This window comes from Papaver somniferum, chromosome 6 (genome assembly GCF_003573695.1).
Source record: "Papaver somniferum cultivar HN1 chromosome 6, ASM357369v1, whole genome shotgun sequence".
Taxonomy (NCBI): Eukaryota; Viridiplantae; Streptophyta; class Magnoliopsida; order Ranunculales; family Papaveraceae; genus Papaver; species Papaver somniferum.
Genome location: NC_039363.1, coordinates 88,317,400 through 88,326,494, shown reverse-complemented (window position 1 = coordinate 88,326,494; position 9,095 = coordinate 88,317,400).

The following is a 9,095-nucleotide window of genomic DNA, read 5'->3' as shown; positions in this document are numbered from 1 at the left end:
AGTCGATACTTACATCTTTTGCATAATAGGTGAAACCTATAGATATTGATTCACTCCCTCTTACATAATGATCCGTAAACCATATGTATGTAGTACGAGACTACTAATTAATTCTCCTCCTTTTTGTCAATAAAAATTGGCAAAGGTACGAAAACTATAGGGTCGTAATGAATTCTGACAAAAAATGCTTCAAGACTTAAAGGAAAACATATCAACTTAAATTTAGATGGTATCACAGGGTATAAAATACTTAGCATCTCATCTAGGAGATTTAATATACAAGCATCCCCTTTATATTCCACATTCACTCTCCCCACAAGGATATAACATCTAAGAAAAAGTTCAATGAAGAACTCTCTCCCATTTGATGTTATTCCCAAGAGAACAACATCAGTGACCTTATTTTAATAAAAAGAAGGATTTTTTCAGACATTAACAAATCATATGGATTTGTATCCTAAACATCTACATAAATTAATCTCAACGCTAGTTATGAACAATGATACAATTTAATCGATATGAATCAACATAAGAAAATCTTACGGAGTTTGATAATGCAGTAATTACATAAGAGTGTGACCACGAGTAGATCAATACTTCGAAAAATTCTCACAAAGCTTGTTCTATTTTTAGTTCATAAAACTTAATAGATTTAACTTTTGAGCATATATGAGATATCAGTTTAATTTATAAAAGTAAAGGACACATATATCTCATAAGAGTTTGCAATACATAAAATCAATAATGATTAAATACTGCAAGTTCATCTTACAAAAACTCTAGAATTTAAATAAATAAACTTAAAAACATGTAAGATGAAAATCGTTGGAAATATCTTGTGTACTCATAATATATGTTATACCAAGCCCTAGTTATCCTTCTTGAACACAAGAATAACATTTTCACGAGAAATTTCCTAGTACATAGATGAAAATATCCATTGTAACTTTAAACTTCATCTATTTCTTCATATCTTTCCATAACTCCATCATAAAACGTGTTACTGATGTCCTAGATCCGCTGCACTGTTCAGAGGCCATGCTCATGGGTTAGGAAACCAACTTTCCGATTGAAAATAAGATAAATTTGTTTATCTTTAATGCACTCAGATATCAGCTTCTTCTGGTTTCGTATCATGACTTTTTTCTTTTCAAGGATTTTGGTTTGACCATCAATAAGATGATTTAATTGCAATTGGAGATTTGCAATCTCAACCTTTGAGTAATTCTAAGAATGAGCTATATCCTTGATGGACTCAGCAACCCAGGAGTTTTGTTCTTTTCTTACAACCATCTTTTTCAAAAGAGACCCTTAAAATGAACTTCTTTCTTCTTTGACATCTTCATCATCAAGATCAATAGTTTCATGAGATCTTTTCGAGCTTTCCATATTTCAAGAAGAAGAAGGATGAAGGATTCAACTAATTATTCGGTCAACACAAGGGTTTTTCAAAAGAATAGGAATCCTTTGTCCTTATTTATAGATGACATACTCTTAACCCTAGTTAGATATGTGAACTAGTATGCAAACCATAGTTTGTGAGCGGAGTTCAAGTATTAAGGGTTATTATAAAGAGTTTTTCAACACATGATTTTTACCTAAATAACATTCGATTTCTAAGTGTCAATAATGAATTCTTAGCTCAATAAAAATGATTTTCAAGAGATATACATCTTTAGAGCACCAGAACCATTAACACTTATTTTCCCAGAGGGTAATGACAACAGATCAATAAAACATTAAGGAGTCGGGCTCAACTAAAATATTATATGGTACTTTTATAGAAAGAGATGTAAAAATAACTACTTAAGACTAGAGCAACCTCATCATTCATACCAATATCGATATGAGTGCAGTCTTTGTAACTCTCAAGTTAGTTTCAAGGAAAAATGATATACCATTAGGTAACAAAGTGAGTCATAGTCTCACTAGATGTATCACAAGGTGATGCATTGAGGTTTTCCTGTGATGATTTTTTTTCTCTCTTTTCTTCTAGTTCCTTTCCTCGTAGAAGATTCTGATCTTATTTCCCTTGCTAAAAAGAAATTTGATGAGCTCTCATGTTTCCTGAACTGATCAGTGACACTTGACTGCTCTTCACAAGAAGAGTTTCTCAAATAAGAAAGTCTAGGACCTCTTGAAACTCGTTTCAAGAAATGGGAGTTACTGAGAACCCAAGTCTTAGAGGTGAAACTTCCGGACATGCCCTCTTTATCAGTAGGAAGTGTGATACTATGAGTGTTGCTAAACACTATAGAGTGAGGGTATTTGGACTTATGTAAAATCCAAGACGATTCCTTTTCATAAGTCTTCAGATTTTCTGCGGAGTTAAGATCTACGAAGTTGCTGACAGATTTTTTATTTCTTCAATTGCAAAGGTAAGCAATTTTTTAAGGTTTGTAATCTATTTCTTCCTACTAAATCACTTCAATGCAAGATAACCTCCTTTACCGCAGTGTGAATAAACACGTGCATTATTAGAAAATATTATCAGTTCATGATCTCTACTCAAAGTACTCTTTGTTATTGGTTTTTTACGCAAACATTTCTTACCAACTTCCTCATCAAAGATGGAATTCTCAATGTTAGAACATACCTTTGAAAATCCAAAGACAACATCAGGTTTTGAGAATTCTTCACTTATAAGAACAAAATTATTTTTTTTAAAGAATTTAAACTGTTCTTGAGCTATGAGGAGATAAAATTCAATTTTTTTCTTTTTCGAAATGAAGTTTATTCATTCTGATGGGTGAGTCTCAATTAGATGTTTCTCTCGTATCGCGTCTTTCTTGAAAATATCCTCAAGACTACCAAATTTTTCTCAGTACATGTTAGTTTCTTGAGTGAGTCTTTTGATATTGTCAGTGAGAGAATTGATCATGTCAAAGAGAATTTACGTACAACCTGTGATATTTCAATTATAAAGATAAAAAATATAATGCGGAAAAAGAAATAACACATATACCATAAATTTTGTTAAGGAGGAAACCGCTAATACAGAAAAACCCCGGGCCTTGTCCAGATTTAAAAGCTGCTACAGAATCTAGCATACTATCAAAACATCAGACTGAAATGTAGTTAAGACCGAATCTACCGTCACAACGATTTAGTTACAGTTGCACTCCTTATGCCTCTTTAATATCAATAGACTCTGCGCGATTGATTCCCTTAATTGACGTCCTTTACAGCCTAAGAGTTGCTTCAACTTAATTGAAGACTTTAAACCAATATGCCTCCCGCGGATAAGCCTATGTGTTATTTCCATGCTGATCAAAGATCAAGGTGAGATAGGAAATCGATTGCAATAGAAAAAGTCTAGAAAACCTCAAGATCCGGTACTTATGACTCCCTAAGAGTAGCCTAGATAATTATTCACCTCATAAGTAATTCCTACTTCGATTTCAACAAAGAATTTTTATAGAGGAATATACCTGTCTGAAAAGACGAGGGTACCCAAATATACCTCAATATAGAACTTTTACACCTATAAGTCCTTTCTCCGAAGGTGATTGTCTATGGACCGAGTCGAGACAATAAACTAATCGGTTCTCACTTCGTTTGATCGTCTATGGATACGAGATCGAGACAATACAACAACGAAGTATGTTTACTTGATAAGAGGTTCGGACTTAACCAAACACAATGGGATTACTATCAAGTAAATAAGAATTAATGTTTGTGTATTTTACTTCTAGTTATAATAAAAACAATTATAATTGCGGAAATATAAAAGTAAAAGACACGGTAAGATTTTGTTAACGAGGAAACCGCAAATGCAGAAAAACCCCGGGACCTTGTCCAGAATTAAAATACTCTCAGGATTAAGCATCTATACAAAATAAAACCAACTTCGTATAGTTGAGACCAAGAAACTAAACTTATAGTTCACCTAGTTCCGTATGTATTCACACGCCTCCAACTTATAAATAAGTCACGTACTTGGAACAATTCCTTTGGTTCGTATTCCAAACAGTAAAGGAACAAAAAATTTGTTTGGTATCAACTATTTTCAACCAAGTGATGTGAGTTCGACAAAAGGCTCTTCCGTTTATCCCAATAAACTCCTTTGTCAGGTCCTTATATATATCTACTAACAATTAGCGAAGTAATCGTCTAGATTTTGCACTCAATACCCTGAATCACAAAGAAACGTATTGATGTTGATCTACTCAACTAATCAATCCAATCTACCACAAGGATAAACTGATTATAGTTGGATCCCCTTTAACCGAAACAAGTACTGTGCACACCAAAGATTATGAAACCAAATCAGAAATCTTCAAAGTCTTCTTTGTCTACAAATGTTCTTAGATCTTCAATAAACACCTGCACACAATCAACTTGGATCTCTTGTGATCAATCACACACAAAACGGAGTCTGTTAACAATGGATTATCACAAGAGGTCTTTAGATCTACAAACAGTCTAAAGATCCCCGTCGAAACTTCAATCTTTTTTGAATGAATCTTATATCAAAAGAGAAGATTCTCAAGCATAAAAAAACTAGGTGTAATCAAAGCTCAACCACCGTTAGTCAATCAAATCAATCGAAAACTAATAATAAACCGCAATTATCTAGTTTCCCACCAACGGTACGAATAGAGGTTCTCAATCCCAAAGAACTCTTTAAATTGAGATTTCGCCTAATTAGGTTACTTTCCTATCCGAATAGGCGGCTCCACCAGTAACAACACAACTAGGTAGTTTTGCTGGCTCTGAGGATTAGTTTGCTAAAAATGCAAACTTTGGTATTTATAGGCCAAGGAAATTTGGACACCAAGGAATTTCCAAAACCGAAAATATTCTCAAGATATGCAATATATTCCAGATTCGGTTTCCATAATTCCTGGAAATGCTTTGTCCAAACATTGACCGAAAATCTCTTAGAAAATCTCCAACTAGTAAATGCACATTACCAATTTTCATTTTACAAAAATAAAATTAAAAACCGTAATTAAAATATTCTCAACTTATTTTTCGATCCAGGATTTTTCCTTTAGCTATTAAGGAATATCTTTGAACAATGAAAGATAAGTGTTACTGTGCATGTTCAAAGTATGTCGACATCTTTACTTTGTAGGTCCTCTTTCATATTTACAATCTTGAAACCGATTTTCCACACTTCCCAACGATTTTACAATTGGTTTATCTGACTTTCAAGAACTATGTGATTGATTAAGAACACTCAATCACAAATCATGGGTTTCACGGTTCTACCAAAACAAATTTCGGTTCTACCTCCATGTGAGTACTGTGCATAGTCACACTAGCTTTCCAAAAATTCGGTTGACTAGGTACTAGGATCGGTTCCCCATATATGGTAACTACTTGTATTTGCTGCACATGTCCATAGTATCGGTTCCTCTTTCACTAAAAACTTGTTGCGCATGTTCATAGGATCAGTTCCCCCATCTACTAAAAACGTGTTGCACCTCTTACAAGGATCGATTCCCCTCTTGTGATTGGTTGCACCTCTTCTTAGGATCGGTTCCCCTTTGCCTAGAGTTGGTCATACCAATAAAACCAAATCGATCATACTATCTCAGGTGATTACTTAAGATCGGTTTCACTAATAAAAGTCATACCAATACAAAAGTCAGGCCTTGTGAATAGTTTTACCAAGCAAATAAACAAGTCATGAGCGGTTATACTAATCACACATATTGGTAGTTCAAAAGATATGCAATGAACAACAATACGAATAAGCCTAGCGATTTCCCTTTCGATTCATGAAACAAGTTCATGAATTTACTTCCTTTAAACTAATGCAAAACATTGTTTCTTAGGATGAAATCTTCACCTCATACCCATACATAATCACGATATCATTCAAACAATTATGTCGATGTCTTATATACGAAGTTCAAAAGATAAGCGTTATACTTCGTATTGTATTCCTTAATACTACATCTAACTAGAGTGTAATCATTCATGCTTCGCAGTTATGTTTTCAATATGCACGACTTGAAGGATATGTTAGGGGAATGAAACAGTTCAAGTCAAATATCATTAACCTCAAGTGGAAGGATGATGTTGTCATTGTAGATCCTTACTTCTTCACTATTTCAAGTCTTCGCAATACTTGTAATGTCTTATATCCTAATACTTTCTAGCTAACCTATACGAAGTTGTACATAATCAAGCGACTCTTTAAATGAGTTTTGGTTCACTAAAATATGACAACCAAACTTGACATACCAACGCTTGGTGGGTTCAATACCAGTATCACTTGTTTACTCCATATATGTTTCCCCCTTTTTGTCACAAAATGACAAAGGTACGAGCAAATAAAGGACAAACCGAAAATATCTTACAAATCTCAAAATAGACTTGCAAACCTATAAGAGTTAAGCACGAGGGTTCCACACACCATTTTTGATAACCAATATCAAAACCGAAACTACAAAGTAATTTTGTTTTGATACGTTACCAAGGAAACAATTGTCCGAAGCAGTTTTCCCTAATAGTTTAGCAAACCAAAAATCGACTAAGCACCTTCGTTCCTTTGCTAAACCAATTTTACAAATACAATCGCTTGTTCGATAAGACCAAGATAAATATAACTCTATTTTTCTCATCAGATTCTAATTATCCATATAACTTAGACCTTTAACTTTTAAACAAGACAAGTACTAGGTTATAGTTAACTAGCATTCCTTGTTAAGGCATTCGATTAGACTTGAATAACCGAAACCTCCACTTTGATAAGTCTAACTAAGATCAGAATTAACTTAGTTTCTCTTATCCGGAATCGAATTGGACTAAACAATTCATCCCGTAAAGCTTTTCTTTTATTAGGCCATAAACAACTCATACAGATCAAATAAATCAACTTGAATAATTATTCACCTCAATCGGAAGCAATTGAAACAACATAGACATTAAAGCACCGCAACTGCACCGAAATTATGTAAGCCTAAACGATTGATACTAAACAATAAAGCAAGATAACAATAGTTTTTCTTAACCGGAAACAATTGAATCACACACACATCCATACATAAATAATGGAATAAAACGTCAATTGTACCGAAATTTGGTTAAGCAAAAGCAATAAATATACGCAATAAACTCAGGCTTTTCTTAAACAGGAAAACGAATAACTAACAAAGTCGTTTCCTTAAATTTCACATCCTCTTCTCCAATATGTTTGCATCTTCTAATTGATATCGAAATATTATTATGTTTTCATCCTTATGAAAAACAAAAAAATATAAACAACCAACCTTTACCAGAGAAAGGTTGAAAACCGGTTTTAAATATTGCAAGCAAAAGTTGAAACCACGAAACACATATGCTTTTATGATAAACCAAACGATTCATCATATTGTGACTTTTTCACATATTGTTTTAATCAGAACCCGTCATGATCCTTTGATAAAGCCTATCAACATGGGCTAGAACTTAATCCTGCTAAACCAAAAGTCACCCAAACCATAAAAGTTCACAATATATGAGATCGGATATCAAGGTTAGAAAACCGAAATCAAACATCCCATACACATACATAACAATAAGGTAAAGCATTCAAGCACAGGCCATGTAAACATAAACTATCACAAGAAAAAATTTAAATCAAATAATTTTATTCATAATAAGATAGTTTTATTCATAATAGACTTTATTGAAAAATCAAAAACTAATGTCTATTTTTCCATTTTTCTTGAAGACAAATCAATCTTCATTTGTTTGCTCATCAAAATATTCCTCGGAGTCTTCTTCTTGTTCTCCTTTTAGGAACTCATTATTGACCATTAGGATTTCTTCAAGGGTTTACGGATCATTTCTAAAGGAAAATGCCAACTGTTTATGAATACAGTCCAATTGTCTTCCAAGACGTAAAATGTGGAACATGAGATATCCATTACTATAGGTTTGATCATATGAGATACTAGATCCATTTTGAGTTCCACTCATCCAATTGATAATTCCCTGAGAGACAGTTTTAGTATCTTTCTCATCTCCAAAGTTGTTCCCTATTGCACTTTCACACAACTTGGTGATGAGACATGGATATCCAAGATTTCTACGGAATCCTGTGATATTTAGAGATTCAATTATTTTAATCATTTGATTGATAATTATTCCACAAATATCAATTCGTTTCTTTCCTTCAAGAAGGTAGTATATCAGTTCAGCAAATTCTCTATTCCATATAGAAGAATCTCTTGTACAAGCAAACAGAGTTGCTACAGCAAGCTTTCCGAAAGTCCTTAGATGTAAGGGCACGTCTTTGGTTAGCATCTTTCCCTTTTTCCATTCAACAGTTTTTCTAGTGATACGTTTTGAAATGTTATCGTGCTCAATTTCAGAACCTGTAATCATATGCCCTTTCACATTGTCATTGATGATTGTTGGTATCATCTTTCTGTTGACATGAAGAAAAGTACTTCCAACCAAAGTGCTAAAAGTGAGATTTTAATGATTAATATTGTGAATATTACCATAAAACATTCTTACTATATCAGGTGAATATTTTTCAAATCCGAACATATTTCCCCAGATTCGGTCTTGAACAAATTTCATATAGCTGGTTGCTGAAACATCTGGATCAAATCTCTTTTCTTCAGTGAAGCTTACTCCCTTCAAAGCTTGATATATTTTAAAACATGTGTTATCTACAAAATTTGTAAGATCATGCTTCCCTTTGATCAAGTGAGGATACTTGATTTTCTCAATATCTCTAGGAGGAATAAATGGATTCAAGACAAACTTGTCAGTTTCAGAGATTTCTTCTCTTGATTCCCTCTTTCCCATATTTGCGAAAATATGATAAACCCTAGTTACGGTTTTGACCAATCTTCCCCAATATGTTTGAACACTTAGCAAGAGGTTGTCTTTTATAGGAAAAATTGATATCAAAATCCGGAAATAACTAGTTTTAGGAAATACTAACAAAATCGGAAACGCAAGGCTTGTGGGGAAACAATTCCAATTTTGTATCTAGGTCTTTCTTTTGGAAAACCGTTTTTTCATGGACTGGATTTTTATTTCGGATTGATTCCATGTTTTTGTCCAAAAATCTGTTTACTCTTTTATTACCAGAATTTGATAATATCACTTTAAATTTACTCAAGAATTTACTAGAGCATACA